The sequence below is a fragment of the Sebastes umbrosus genome, chromosome 13 (genome assembly GCF_015220745.1).
Source record: "Sebastes umbrosus isolate fSebUmb1 chromosome 13, fSebUmb1.pri, whole genome shotgun sequence".
Classification (NCBI taxonomy): domain Eukaryota; kingdom Metazoa; phylum Chordata; class Actinopteri; order Perciformes; family Sebastidae; genus Sebastes; species Sebastes umbrosus.
Window position 1 is genome coordinate 21,136,195 of NC_051281.1, and position 16,720 is coordinate 21,152,914.

At 41.0% G+C, this 16,720-nt stretch overlaps 1 protein-coding gene and 1 long non-coding RNA gene across 3 annotated transcripts in view; both read right to left on the minus strand.

The window, feature by feature from the left end:
• The window catches only part of il1rapl1a (interleukin 1 receptor accessory protein-like 1a), a 204,018-nt gene that overhangs the window by 136,350 nt on the left and 50,948 nt on the right, over positions 1-16,720 (minus strand). The window lies entirely within an intron of this gene.
• On the minus strand, positions 3,899-11,161 carry LOC119500079. Its single transcript, XR_005209529.1, has 3 exons — positions 11,151-11,161; positions 8,659-8,661; positions 3,899-4,303 (listed from the first exon to the last, which is right to left on the minus strand). It is a non-coding gene; the product is annotated as an uncharacterized LOC119500079 (long non-coding RNA).

A 16,720-nucleotide genomic window follows, 5' to 3' on the forward strand; every position in this document is an offset into this window, starting at 1 on the left:
GTGTGTGTGTATCGGTGATGCACAGTCACAGGGTGGGCTCAGTGCAGCGCAGGACTCCGATATGGTGTTCTGCTGGCACACAGCCAGCATTTACATATGAATAAATATGAGGAAAAATCAAATAAATAAAAGGAAAGCAGGGGAAAATAATCCTGTTAAAGATCAAACAGCAGGCTCCCTTTCCCCTCCTCCTGCCGTTTTCTCCTGCCTCAATTTTTCTCCAATTTATACCTATATTCCTTAGCTCGTCTACGCTCCCCCACCTTTCTCTCTTTTTCCTCACCCGTCTTTTAGGCAACTCTACCTCCACTTTCAATATTAATTTCTTCCTCTCCCCATCCTCTTTCTCTCCATCTCTGCCCCCATCTTCCATCTCCTTTTCGATTTCATGGCCGGCCATATCTTTAATCTTGCTCTTCCCCCCTTTTCCCCTGTCCAACGCTCTCTCGACGCCCCCCCACCCACACCGCCGCTACCCTCCCTCCCTCCTCTCCAGTGCAGAACTAAATGGAGATTAATGAAGGGAGGAAGATGTGTCTGTCATCCAGACAGTATGATGCAGCCACCACAGCCAGAGAAGTACTGGATCTATTCAAAACACACCAGGGAAAGCGCTGCACTAATACTGCTCTGGCTGAGGAGAACTACAGATTAGCCCTCCACTTCTATTTAGATGATTTGTAAATACTAACCATGCATTCCTTCCTACAGTGATATAAAGTATTATTTGGTATATGGGGTTTCTCTCCCATCTCTCTCAGTTTATCTCATCATTGTAGGATATTCAGAGCACACCCCAGTGTCTCATTTCCTCCCTAAGTTTAAATCCTGACAACTGATGGGCCCGCTCGCTGCTCACACGCCAGTCAAACGGCTCTGATAAGCCCCGCAGGAAATTGACTCGTATTTTAGAGCTTCATCTCCACACATCACATCGTCCATCCACAACCCACCGTGCCCTTGATTAGAGGTCAAGCAGCTTCCACTAATCTCATATGCAAATGTGCTCATGGTACAGTGTGACCACGAGGACGATGTATGAACCATGTCTATAATTCATGAGCTATTAACCAGTAACAAGTTACACTTATGTTTGAACGCCACTTTAAACTGATGGTGGCTTTTCTTTGTACAGTAAGTGCTGGGTGAAAGCACAAAAGAAAGTCTTAAAAGAAGGGCTGTCAAAGTTAACGCGATAATAACGCGTTAACGCAAAATCGTTTTAACACCACTAATTTCTTTAATGCATTAACGCAATCAATATTTCGGAGGTTGTAGCGGGAACAGTTATAAAGTTAGAGTGGTATCATATGAAACTAGAAACCCTAAGGAATCCACTGGTACCAAACATGTCATACGAGCTTGTCGCGAAGGAGGCTAAATAACGCTCCAAACTGTGCTAAATTTTGGCGAGGAAAAACTGGCATGGCCATTTTCAAAGGGGTCCCTCTAACCTCTAACCTCAAGATATGTGAATGAAAATGGATTCTATGGGTACCCACGAGTCTCCCCTTTACAGACATGCCCACTTTATGATAATCACATGCAGTTTGAGGCAAGTCACAGTTAAGTCAGCACACTGACACACTGACAGCTGTTGTTGCCTGTTGGGCTGCAGTTTGCCATGTTATGATTTGAGCATATTTTTTATGCTGAACGCAGTACCTGTGAGGGTTTCTGGACAATATTTGTCATTGTTTTGTGTTATTAATTTCCAGTAAGTAGTAGTAAATATATACTGTACATACATTTGCATAAAGCAGCATATTTGCCCACTCTCGTGTTGATAAGAGTATTAAATACTTATCTCCCTTTAAGGTATATTTTGAACGGATACAAAAATGTGTGATTAATTTGTAATTAATTACGATTAACTATGGACAATTATGCAAATAATCGCAATTAAATATTTGAATCGATTGAAAGCCCTACTTAAAAATAAGCTAACATTTGAGTGTGAGGTGTATAAGTGTGTGTGTGTGTGTGTGTGTGTGTGTATTGACAAATGGACGAAGGAGCCTGCTGCATGACATATTTAGCACGGATGGCAATAAAATGCTCTAGGCTTGCTGGTCATCTTCTAAACATATCCTAACTTTTCTCCCTCTATATTTCCATGATATTGCCACTCTGTCTTATTGAGATATTACAATATATGTGTGCGTGTGTGTGTCTGTGTGTGTTTGCACAAGAGAATAGGGGAGTGCACTCATCACAACTCGCCGCACAAACGGGCTGAATTAAAAACAAACATTCTGATGAAGATGATGCATTTACTCACAAGGCAATTACAAGCATCAATTAAAACCCTTCCACAAACAGGCCTGAGTGTGTGCCACGTTTAACACTACAATCGGCTGCTTATACACACACACACACACATGCTTATCAAGGCTCACATATGGCCTGAGTGGATTATGTGTGCTATATATTCATCTATCTATTGTGTTCCTGGCTGGGTGGTGCTTTCAAGGCGCTGACATCTCCTCTGGAGTTTCTCTGTAGCGGTGTGTACGGCAGCCAGGGGAACGCGGCAGGAGGGACCGGGCTCATGTGCCTCTGCTGGTGAGAAACAGGCAGCAAACTGACAGGCTGGCACGCACAACTGGGACTCCAGTTAAGTCGACAGGAAGACTCCTGCGAGGCCGCTGCAGATATGCTTCGGAGAAACTGGAGCTGAACTACATGAAAGCATCTGCCCAGTTAAAATGGAATCCAATTTCTGCATCTGTTTCCAAAATTCGCAACAAAACCGGAGCTTTATCGAGCAGACTGAAGCGACCTGGAATATCAAAGACTTTACTTGACGGTGCAACCGAGCTTTGATAGATAAGATTGTGACCTAAATAGCTACAGGAGGAGTCAGAGCTTTGAGGCAGGACAAAATTGTCCTTCTAACCTTCCAACACTCGTTTGAACAGCTGGTCTTTAATCTCTAAAGCATTTCCCACCACTGTTGTATTACCTTGACCTTCCTTACTGGCTTACATCAATAAATGAATAAACAATGAATGTATCAGCTTTGAAAGCAAAGATTATGGAGGGACTGCTACTTTCCAATCCCAAAACCTCCACCACACACACACACTAAAACACTTTCTCATAATTTCCTCATAACCCTCCTCCTGCTCCTTTTTCTTCAAAATGTCACAGCAAGAATTGACATCATTAATTGTCATGGACTGATCCCTTCACGCTACATCCCCCACCTCCTGTTCTTTTTTTCTCTACATGCCCTCATCCCTCATCCTAATCAGCCCGGGGGTAATGCCTGTGTCAGGTTCGCTCATCTGTGATTTACATGGCAACTGCTGGGACCCTGAATCCAACCTATATACTGTACACCCGCATAAACGCACAACCAGCAAGTCTGAAAGTCTACAAGTCATACAGGCAACCCATATACTGTGTTAGCGTCACAGTCTGGTAAAGGTTGTTGCCTTTACATAACAGGAGCAAGTTTTTCAATGGCAAACCTTGCATAACGGATACTTCTTTTCATAATGCTCCTGACTATTGTTGATCACAATAAGAAACCGAGCAATTCAACTCAATTTAATTATATAAGTGACGAAAGGTGGGAATAATGACTAAAAGCCAGAGCATCACTTACAACATGGCCCTGAACAAGTCTTATGAGCAATAAAGGACCATTTAGATTTGTTATAACAAAGGTCTTAATAGACATTATTCATAATACTTACTTAAACTCAACAACATCATTGCTTACGTCTGGTGCAGGGTAACATCACCAGACAGATGTACTGTAGCTTTACAAAAGTCTAGTGGGGTAACATGAGTGAACGGATGATCTAAAAGTAGGGCTGTTGCGATGAAGGAATTTCCCCTGCAGGTGATAGTGATTGGCTCAACAGCGCGATATGTGGCATTATTGCCATTTTTGTTTTTTCGCAAATGACTATTTAACCTGATTTTAGTGCTATATAAATTGTTTTTTTTGTTAATCTATTATTAGGTAAATTGTTGCTTTTTAGATAACAAAGATGAACTATCTACTACTAACTTAAAACTAATTAAATACTTGTTTATTGTTAAATGCAGGACACAGAAGGGCAATGAGGGGCAGCATTTTTAAGCAAAGTAGAATTGTTCGCACAAGATAGCGTACTTGCTCTGGATATATGCAAAATATGCGGCGCACCCATTGCATAGAATTTAAAAAGAAAAAATGTGGACATAGCAGCTGGCATCCCACGCAATTGGCTTGCCAATAGCTCGTTTTTGTGATATTGCGGTTATTGCCAAATTTTAGGGAAAGTGCAAGTTACAATAGTTTCCCAAACTATCTGTGATAAATGGATGTACCTTGCTGGACGACACCGCATTGCGTTTTGGCAAACAATGGGACAATTTAAGGGTTAATTTGTCCTCTGTGTTGGCACTCCCATGGCATTAGCAGAGTGGCCCTATTAAAGAGGACCTATAATTCTTATTTTCAGGTGCGTGCTTGTATTTTGGGTTTCTACTAGAACATGTTTACATGCTTTAATGTTCAAAAAAACTTTTTATTTTTCTCATACCAGCTGTGCTGCAGCACCTCTTTTCACGTTCTGTCTGGAACGCTGTGTTTGAGCTCCGCCCCCCTTCCGACAAGCCCAGTCTGCTCGGATTGGTCAGCTTTCCAACTCTGCTTTGATTGGTCAACCAAACCAAACTCTGCAGACTCCACTCCAGCAGTGCTCTAACTAGCTATGTTTGAGGGTGTGCCAAACTAGCCGGCAGGCAGGTATTGTGCAAATGTGTTACTTGGTGACATCACCACGTTACAGAAGAAAAGGCGTGACTTCAACTAAGACATTTCAGGCAGTTCAGGAGCAGTGTTTCTGTAGGGGAGAGTAACTCCCTTTGACTTTGGGCTTTGTAACTTTGCAGTCCTTTTACATGCACAAAAAAAACTATATAACACACTAAAGGAAAGGTAAAAAACACAAAATAGCATAATAAATCCTCTTTAAAATAAATGAGGGGGTTGCGTTTCTTCACACAGGGCTGAAGTTTGTCTGAACTTGGTCTTACTGTAGTTGTAGGTTGCACACAGTCTGACATTGTGGTGGATGATTATAATAAATACGGGTGCATTTCCTAATACAATTGTTCAGATAAGGTGGCTAGACTGTGGATTATTTCAAAACCAGCCCTGATCGTTTAATCACTCATGTTGCTTGCCTACTGGACTCCTCTTATCTCCACAATGAAATTGATGAGTAAAGTAATAACATAACTGATAAGAATGATGGACAGAACTGAAAAATAAAAATCTGCAAACTCACAAAATCATGTCACTTCTTTCTTAAAGAAAGTGTTAGGATCATCGACAGACCAGTGAAATCATCGCCTCCTGAAGCTTCTGCAGCACTCTTATCACCACCGTCTGTTCTCTATTTGAAGGATTAACCAAAGCAAAGGCCTGCTAGCTTCAGCCTTAAGAGTACTGCTGGCCTTCTATTCAGACAGAAGATGGGAAGTATAAGAGTGCTGGGAGGAAGACAGAAATGTTGCTCGATCTGTCATTGCTAAAGGAGTATTGAGGCTCTGGGGTAAACTGAGTCTGAATGCATTTCTCAACTAAATCAGAAGGAGACAGGAACAGCAAGTTAAACACAGTCAGGGGGATGTTTTGATTACCAAAGATGAAAATGTGTCCTGACGTAAAATATGTGAAGCCTAGAAAACTGCTATCTTCCCATTCATCTTCGCTGTAGTATTTACCTCAGTCGTCCTTCCCCTCTGCAATCATAGAGCTCCCTCTCTATCATTTTATGTATCATAATGTTATATTTTTTCCTCTATTTTGTCCTTCGCGGAGCATACATTTCCGTCTCATTCATATGCTAATATTCTTATTTTAATTTCTTTTTGCCCTCCTTTTTAGTGTTCACTTTCTCATCCTCCGCGTTAATATATCGACATTCCTCTCACTCCCCTCCCCCCATCCTCTTTCTCTCGTCTTCCCATCCTCTTTTGATCTGTGAGCTGAATTATTCCATCTTACCCGGGCTTTTAATTCTCTTGATTGAGCCAATTACCTTCTGGCTGGATCAATGTGGGAAAGGTAATGATTTAAATGGCTGCCGCATAAAGCCACATAACCACTTCAACTGGTGCATAAGGGAGAGGGAGGGATAAGGGGGGAGGAGGAGGAGGAGGAGGAGGAGGAAAGAGCAAAGGAAGGTGGTTTAACAGTGGGAGGGAAATGAATATCCTCTCTTTAACACAACTGTGCATGATTCAGCATGTACGTTTAAGTGCTTCATTTTGTGTCCCTGCCTCTACCTGCTGTATGCTACAATGTAAAAGCATGCAGGGGAGGCAGACTGTGCTGTTTCCTCAGGGATTATCTAAAATGTATGGGCTCCGTGGAAACTGGGTCAGTCTGATCCTGAATGGTGCCACCGTAGCACAAAACCACTAAGTCAACATCCTTCGGTACCCTGCAGTCCCTCACTCGCTTGTCACCCTACCTGTCTAGTTCATGTAACATGTACGACCCCGAGCGCACGCACTTGCATACTGTACATGTGCGCACACAAACACGCACACTTTTCCCCGTCTTTGCGACTTGTCATCTCCTGTTGAGTGAGCCGTCCCATCCGATTTGGCCTGCCTCCTTCATCCTCCTATCTATTATTGATGTAATGGGGCATTGTATCTAAATGCAGCTCTGCCTGTGACAAGCACTTCAGCCCGGAGGGATCCAGGGAAGCAGGCCAACGGCTGCGAGCTCCTACTGGGTTCGCTCTGGGGGCGAGTCTCAGAGCAGAGATGGATGAATGATTGGGCAGGTGGTTATCTTGGGGCTTGGACTTGGCCTGACACATATATCGGTGGCGAATAATCTTCTCCTCGTTTGTACCATCTCAAGTCAACTTCGGACATGGAATTTCCGGCGGCTTCATCAAGCTGTTAAAGTAATGGCATTTTATAATTCTACATAGGTGTCCATTATGTAAATGTTCCATATGGCTTTATTCAGTAAAGAAAGAAAATCTGTGTTTTACATGAAGAAATGAGAATGTTCTCAGTTCTCTTAATTGATGACCAATGTGAGCATGAGGGACGCTCAACCTGCTTCTCAGTGAATCCACTAATAAATTTGATCATCAGCTCCATCATGTATTAGAAAATTCTGCTGCCAACTTTATTTTAATCAAGATCTCATATGTGCTAACATGCTAAGCATTGTGCTGGATATTCCTAATTTCAATCCAAGCGTTAACCTCCGGTACTGAGAAATTAAGTCAACATGTAAATTCCAATAACTGCAGTTCTTTAAATGGCCACTTGAAGCTCCTAAAGTAAGCCAATCCCCATAGACCTCCATGTTAAAATGCCCAACTTTACAGCAGAAATAAACATGTTTACAGCCTGATATAAAAAACAGTTTTAGTCTCTATAATTTCCCCCCGTTCATGACAACTGTACGGGAGGTGAATTTATAAATTATATTAAGGCTTAAAGTTAGGCATAGCTGACCCATTCGCTAAGCCCCGCCCCCCGCTGCTCGTCCATCAAGCTGTCAGACCCACCATGGTGATCACGCTGTCACTAACTGCATCCCCTGCATAAATATGATCTAATTTTTTGAAAAACAAAAAAGCAATTTCGGAGAGAAGCAGACCGAAGGGTCTACAATATGTGGAGGATATATCAGGATGTCAAACTGATTCAGCAGCAAAAACCTGTTAAAAAGATAAAGAGAGAAGTTTAAAGCCTACAGATCACAGTGTAAACGTGAACCACCACCACCACATGGTGACAATTATGAAATTAAGGAATAAACTCTGTTCCTATAAAGTCAATGTTAGCTCCACAGGTTTTTTTACGTAACGTTTTAAAAACATATATCTAATTCCAACCTCTCCAGGTAACAAGTATCACTAGTACACAATGTTTAACCATGACTAGATCGAAATCCACAAAACCAGCCTGAAAATGAATCAAATCTGAAACGATTGCATGACAGTCTATGGAGCACAGCCGGATGGTTGTCGGACCCTGGTCAGAGCTGACCGATGCTAAGCTATGATTGGTCAGTCTGCGTTTGAGGGGCGGAACTTAGCGAAGGGTCAATTGAGGACGTGGCCGCTATGAGTGACAGGTGGGTGCCGTACCAGGTCACTAGCTGCTAGCTGTCTGCTGTGTCATCCATGCCCGCCTCAGCTCCACCAACGATCAACCTCTTTGCCCATTTTTTGGATTAGCCAGGAGTTAGGCTGTGTCGTCACTGCCAAGAAGGCGACGGCCGGAGCCACCCACTTTGAGCTTCACAACTGTCTTCAGAAACCTATGGGTGACGTCACCGAAACTACGTCCATATTTTATACAGTCTATGTTTCAATCATACGGTTGGCATGTATGTAAATTGAAAATATAAGGAAGGAAACTGGGTCTGATTAATACTTTGGTTGTCTCTGTTTTCTGCATTGCAAGGTGAAAAATTCATATTTATAGACTATTCAGACATTAGAGGAATCTACTCAAAAACTTAAAATTGGCTCAGTGTACATTAAACTGATTTTATTTTCTTTGAGCAAAAGATAATTGAGTGATACATTTACCTCTTTATAAGGAGAATGAGGAGAGTTTAATTTCTCTCTGTGCGTGTTGAAGGGGAACTCCACTGATTTTACACATCACAATCTGTCTACAGGTGTTGGAGAGTAGCCTACTACTACACATGTGAAAAAAAGTCATATTAACATACAAAAAGAAAGCTCTCGTCACTCCAGCAACGTGATTTAAGACATTAAAATTCAAATACGGGCAGAAGATTGCAGGTCATCGTTCTCTCTGAGAGGTCGTTCACAGGGTTGAGAGCAGGAGTGTTTCAGAGGATTAGCAGAAAAGGACATAGGACTAATGTCTGGCCCCAAGATACACCAGGGTTAAAATAACCAATGAGCTGCTAATGGCCGATCCTTATTCAAGCTGCAATGTTTTTAATTACTCAAAGCAAATGCAAAGTGATTGACAGCAGTAATTAGTTTAGTGCTCCGTCTCTTGCGTGTGGTCCGTCTTTATTACTGCTTACATTTCTTGTGTAGTGTGTCTTTCTCACTGGTAACTCAAGAGGGCCGGAGTAAATCATTAGTTAAATGCTTCAGAGCAGCAGCTTAGTCAATTCAACAAGGTGATAGTCGACACCGACATAGAGACCAAGACACCAAAATACTTTGCAATCGAATGAAGATGAAAAGACTTGAAGGGCTACATTTCACGTCAAAGAATACGTTTGGTACTCCAGATTTGGGATTTGTTCCATCTCATTACTATTTTCTTTCTTCATCTAAGATAAAAAACACTAAATTAAACAGCACTACTGTACACTCAGTGAATGGCCCCTTCTGTCTATTTGAGCAACTCCGACTGGAATTCTGTCCCTGTTTTTCGGATCACCCAGCAGCCAAAGTGCAGCACCTTCGTGGGCCATTTGAAGTCCAAAGTCCATCCGAGCCACTTAACTGAGGACAAGGAGGCCAACGGAAGATTTGGTTACCACAGCAACTAGAGGCCGGTTCTGTCTGGGAGGTCGGTGTTGGTCGCTTCCCTTGTTGAGGAGGCAGTGGTGACTCAGGATCATCCAGAGTATAATGGCCTCTCCAAACCCTTCACTCTCTATCTCTGTTGAGCAGGACTCTCCTTTTCCTCCTAAACAGACTGGAGTTCAACTCAATGGCATCGCTCCTTTCATTTGCCCTCTCATAAATCCACTCTCTCTCCGTTCTAACTTTATTATACTGGATTTCTAAATGATAAACTTTCAAAAACAACGAACAGTAATTTATACATCCAAACAATATTGAGGTGATAACCTGAAAATGTGTAGAGCACAGTTCTGCGCACTGTACACTAGGGCTGCACGATTATGGCCAAAATGATAATCACAATTATTTTTGATCAATATTGAGATCTATGATTATTTATCAGAATTATTCATTGATTTTAGGGACAAATATCTTATTTGCAATTTCACATTTAAATAAACAAAGCACTGCTTTCTTTTCCATGTTGTGCTAAATTCCAACCGTCAAAATTTCGAAATATTATCTTTTTACTTTGTGATTATTTGCATAAAAATACACAAATCAAATGATAAGAAAAGGAAATTATTGTATTTTTATTCAAATATTTGCTTTGATTAAAAGATATCTTGGCATTTGTAGTTCTAATTATATATTATAAGCTGTTTAAGAAGTTAAACAGGTCATATTTCCCTCTCTATTATCTATTTAATATTGCTGTGAAAAACATCTCCTTCAAACAACTGGATTTATTCAAGTTTCTCGCCAAAACTACATTTTACAAGATTACATTTGAACGCATCATGATAGCGTTATAATTTACCATCGCCCATCATGTGGCGGCTGCACATGTGCGTGTGACCCGGCATTTATTTATGCAGCAGAGTTTTCTATGAGCGGAGCATTTTAAACGTCAATATATCGCAGTCGATCATGTTCATTTAATTGTGGGAAGCCAAAATAATCGTGATTAATATTCGATTAATTGCGCAGCCCTACTGTACACTTCTCATTCTTGTTCCCTTTCTCGCTCCTGTCATGAAAATACAATGTAACCTTGATTTCCCATTAGCAAAGTCAATATCTGTATAGACATAACTCACTTTTAGCATACCTTCAGTATACAGTATGTCTAACAATGCATTGATAACTTGACCTTTTAGTCATCCCTGGACAAAGACAAAGATATGTGTATATACTCCTTATAACAGCCTGCCAGAAGACTTTTGGCATTTGCATAAGAAGATAAATCAGACCATGTTTAAGTCAAATTGCTCTACACTGAATCATAAACAGCTCTCATGGTGCTGTTTTACTTCACTGGATTATTTACTGATTAACAACATTTTCAATATTTTATTGGTTTGTTTCTTTTATACATCATATTGATATACAACTTTAATTTATCTTTTATATGTATCGCCCTGTCTTTCTGTGTTTTACACTTTAAAATCATTTGCATTAATAAATAATCTCTTTTTCTGTTTTATGTCTTCACCTGTAATAGCTTTAATTAGTTCCCTCATGTAGCAGTTCAGGCTGCACGTCTTGTATGAAAGATGCTATGCAAACAAAGGCTTGATAGAGAGGATTTTCTGCATTACCAACTTGGCTATAACACTCCACTTGCTGAGCTAAGATGAATGGATAAAACAGATAACAAGGAATTAAACCAGTCACGTTGCAGGGATCATGTACAAGCCCATCTGCGCCAAGGCTGGGTTAGACACCACCTAGTCTCACATAGCCAGACCTTCAGTATCTCCACAGCGCCGTGTCAGCTTTAAAGACGGATCTGACTCCACACATCATTCTGCTCTAGGGGGAAGAAACGCTTTGGCTTGATTGTGTTTCTTTAAACCAATCGCAATCGTCTTGAGTGGCGCTAAGCACAGGATGCAGTGACGGTGCCCTTGCAAAAATAGATAGCGGAAGGGGAGGAGAATGCCGGCTGAAATAGGCGACCAATGGCAGGCTTATACCCACAGTCTACATCCGGTAGATAATACACCTATCTCCCGATTCGATTACTATCACGATACTTGAGGGCCAATTCAATTGTGATTCTACAAGTATTGCGATTCAATATTACGATTTAATGTGATTTTTGTTAACTTTTTTAACACTAGACCATGAGAAAAAGTTGAATCAAACACTTCTGGGGACTTTTACTTTTTAACACATCTAAATTGATACAGTGAAATGTTTGATTTCCAGCGTGTATGTAGCCAGAGATGTTCAGGAAGTCAAATGTAACAGTCATTGTCAGGCATGATCAATTTTTTTCGAGCAACCGAAAAATCAAAGAACAATGTCAGACATTTCCCTGACAAATTAGTGTTATCTTCTTCCTTTTACCTCTGCATAGACTCGAATAAGGCAAATATATCGATTCTATTCTGGCATTTCAAAATCAATTTCAAAATCATAAAAAAAAAAATCGTGATTCATAGGTGATTCGATTCCGACCCCTAATATCCGGTGAGTCATACTAGACCCCACCAGGTCCACACGTGAGACAGCAAAGGTCGTGTTTGAGAATGACAATCGAGAAAATAAACAAATAATTGCAAACCAAGTGGTAAAAGAAAACTGAAAGTCCTTCCGAGAAGAAGAAATATAATATTCTGGAGAAATATTATAGGGCCAAAAGGAGGAGTGGCTAATAACAAAAGGGGGTCCATGTAGAGGTAGAATCCTTTGGGGACGTAATTCCCTAGTTAGGAGAATTGCCCCAGATCTCAGGAACAACATCAAAGCTCTCTGTCCTCCCTTTTTTCTTTAACATTTCGGAGCAGGCTACAATATGTGACTAAATTTAGGATACTGATTTGAAATTTGCTATTGTGAGATTATAGCAGCAGCGGGAGAGAGACTTCCCAGAAAGCTCAATTACAGAATGGCACAATTCCACTTTCCTTGTTACAAAACACACTATCGAAGGTAAAAGGTTTATGCAGGAAAAGCAATAGAAAAGATTCTGACTGGTCACATCGCAAACAGGGAAAAATGGCTCACGGAATTGGACTTAACATGTAATCCGTTCGAACGCAGCAACCAAGGTCTAAACAGAACGGTAGGTGGTCTCAACCAAGATATAAAAGCCCAGGATGATGTGTACATCTTTTTATACTTTAAACAACTTGTTTCTCAGCTCCAGAAAATGTTTTGTATTTTTTTTAATCAAAACTGCAAAGTGTAAATAAAATATAGAATTAGACCACTATGAATATATAATATGACATCCAAATCAAAAATCATACGGATTTGTTTTCTGTCATGTTTTCTTCATGTAGATGTCAAACCTTGTCCGGTAACTTGTACATTAGATGTGAAAACGGCCACTGAACAACCAAAAATGGCACACAGTATTATAGCCCTGGCCTTCCTAGTAGCCGAGCGGATTCTTTTAATGAACTGGAAACAACACAAACCAAACTGTTTGAGCATGGAGAACTGGAGCAATGACTTTATGAACTTGCTATCAATGGAACAGGCTGCTCTAATTTTCAAATATGATGATACGACTGATGGATTTGATGATCCCTGGAACTTTATTATATCCTGTCTTGAAAGAGCTTGAACAGATTCTATATTATTGAATCTTTGTGGTAATAAAACTTTGTGGTAATCTGTTGTTTGTTTTGCATTTGTCCTGTTTTTTTTGCATCTGTTTGTTCTGTCTGTTTGCTTATGTTGTATCATCGCGGTCACTGTTATTGTTTGTATTATAAATTATAAAAAAAAAAGAAAAAGAATCATACTGAATCCAAATTAGAGTGATGAGTCTATTAATCATTTAGTTGATGGATTGAAAATTAATCTGCAACTATTTCACTTAATCACAAAAATGCCAAACATTTCATGGTCCTGGCTTCTCAAATGTGGACCGTTGTTTGGACAAAACAAGACATTTAATGACATTCACTTGGGAGCTAATGTGATTGATATTTTTCACTATTTTGTTGATGTTTTATACATCAAAGGTTTAAAAATATATATAATATGATATAATATAATATATATAATAGGTAGAAAATATTCTGCATATTAATCGATAATGAAAATAATTGTTAGTTAAAGATCTAATCTGAATGTGTCTATTGTTTCACACTTGCTCATATTTCCGTGTCCTTAAAGATACGCCCCATATCATGAAAAACTCACACTTTTTCAGTGCTTGTGCACATGCATTTGGGTATCTGTGCCTACCAACCCACAAACTGTGAAATAAGACGACCCAGTCAGTTTTTTTGTGGGCTGCCTGGATCAGAAAACATATGATTCAACAAGCAGTTTAGTTTTGGCTCCCCTTCCTATGTCACATGCAGGCTCATTAGAATATATCACCCACGGCTTGAGAGCAACCCTTTATAAAGGTGCACCATATTTTTCTCTCAAGCCCATCAGAGTAGACTGGGCTTTTTCAGGATATGGTCTTAATAGAGACAGGTGCTAAAATGGAGCGTTTCAAACAGAGGGTGAATACAGGTATGGACAAAATGAGAAAAATAATGTGCTTTCTGAACATTAAAGCATGTAAACATGTTCTAGTAGAAACCCAAGATGCAAGAATGAACCTTGAAATGAGCATGATATGTGCCCTTTAATATAGAGTTGACAGTGTAACCAGTAAATGTAAAGTTGAATATCCTTTCATTTTTGTGGCTCTATCTTTGGTAAAACATAAAAGATGGATATTTTGCCAAGGAGGTATTTAAATTTGAAATCTGCAGGAGTTTGTGAGAACATTACCAAACACCTTTTCTTCTTAGATGTGCACAAATTCAATTGTTTTCTTTCATTAATTCAGGATTCTTCTCTGTAATGCATAATCCTGTTTTCGTCTCGCACCCAATCTCTCCTTTTTCTGTCCACGCTGCAACTTCAGGCCGTTCACTCTTTTAGCACCCCTTTTCTCTACTCAGCATCCAATAATCCTGCAGTGCACATACATTCTCACCTGCCTGCTTCCCAGTTTTGCATTTGCACCCCACTTTTTTTTCCCCCAGCTTGCCCCTCTCTCCTTGTCAGCTCCTGCCACTCGCCCTCAGATGGCATAATCCCTGTCATATTGTCACATTACAGAGTTCAGATGCTAATGGCTGCACTGCTAATCCAGCTGCCGGCAAACCTGGACCGGTGCCCGTACCCGCTCTGCCTGGCTCCGCAACAGCTGCGCCTTGCTCAGTCATGCCAATGATGCACCAGGGGATCACAGACACAGAGCAGTCAGGCTGGCGGTGGGAGGACTGGATGCTGAAGTGGACATTACAGGCGAGGGCAGGAGGCCTCGAGATATGGTTGGGACTGCAACGAAAGATATGTGCTGGACAGGAGGGAGACGGAGTGGAGAGGAGCTGTATGTATATGTGCTGACAGAGCTGAGGAGCTGGAGGCGGCAGGTCAGGGAAACAAACTTGAAGGTTATTGTGCCTTTTCGGGTGCGATAAAATGGGAGTTGTGGCTGCACCCTAAGTTAACATTTAGAAGTTTAAACTAATAAAACACAGTGAATTAGAGGCAGAAAGAGCGCAAACAAACAAAGAGGGAAGCAGATAAAAACAGTGCGGTAGCTTATTGAGCTGTGGATGTGAATGAGCCTTGGCATGCAATTATGGTCATTACTGTCTCTTACAATCTTTCTGAAAAAGAAATTTCCTATTCTATGCGAAGCAGGGAGTGTACTTAAGCTCCAGAGCATTCGGTGTTTGTTGTGAAGTTGTTCCAACAGCTCTCCTATCCATTAGAGGAGGGAAATCGGTTTGCCTATAATCTAAGTATAACACCACTTATCAAAAATTTAAAGTGAATTAAAACCTCCTCCTTTTCAATAAAACATCTGCCCGAAAGCGCCATCCCATTAGCGAAAAGCAGGCATTCAGCTACTTCAAAATAATTCAGCTAATTTGGCTGAAACCTCTGGGTTCAATTAGTGATGAATTGAAACCTACAAGAGCAGGGGATGGAGAGGGACACAGAAGTGGACTGAATACATGATCAGGGACATGAGGGCTCTTTTGGGAGGGGTGCTGTCCTTCACCCTTTTCACCTACAACATTACACTCCACTTTCCCACCCATTCGCCATCTCTTTCATGCACAATAATGATGGACTCATCTAGGGTTGACGGACAAATTTGTGTGTGTGTGTGTGTGTTCTGGTGCTTCAGCCGTATGATGGATGACAGCATCAGGCAAATGTCCTGTTAATAGATGAGTATCGTACATCAAGATCAGCTCAGAATCACAGCGTGCTACGATACGGGCCGAGTTGCTCGGTTAATTTGATCGCTGTGTTTTGGGGCGAAATCAAACCTAAAACAGGGACGGGCAAATCAAATTCCAAGTTTGAAACAGAATTATCGGATATCATCAGCTACGAAAATCAGGAAACAGAGGCTCGCAATGTCTGATTTTTCGAAAATCGCCTGAGAGAAGAGACACAGACCGCAGACCTCGGCACGAACACACACAAACTCTCGTCTCAATCTTCCAGTGTGTAAAGAGGGCGACCTTTGACCTCCCATACTCAAACAGAGCAAAGTTTGGAGAGTGGATGCAGATCCTGTGTACTCAGCTCTTGTGCACACAGTGGTTCGCCTCCTGTCTGTGTGTTCATGCTGTTTACCTTTCATTAGACCAGGTGATGTGTCTATTACAGTGGAAGCCCTTGAGTTAAGGCACTATATTTTCGTCATAATTTACTCCTCATTCCACAGATTTAATCATTTAACAACAGCATGCAAAAAAGGTACAATGTCGGTCCTGCTTCAGACAAATAGACCAGCCCGTTCGCACAAAAAGGTGTATCAATGACACAATAATGCAGGCAAAATCGTGTTATAAGAACGCCCTCCTTGCTTCGTGTCATTTGTACACCATGTAGTTTGTACTGACTGCAATGTAAGTGCATCCTCGTGACTATGCTACACTCAGAGCTAGTGCCGTGGAATAAAAAGTGAGGAAGACTGCTTATGGCGGGAGGGGAGGTGGATAGGTCCAACAAACACAGGACTTTCAACCAGGAGACCAGTGTTCGAGACCGGTGATTTCCTTTGGAGGTTACGTTAGTGACATTTGTCATGCGTTTTCCCTACTGGTGTTACGTTGTTTCCCTACGTATTTTACTTATTTTAAACCCAACCATGACGTTTTTCCTAAACCTAACTAGGTGGT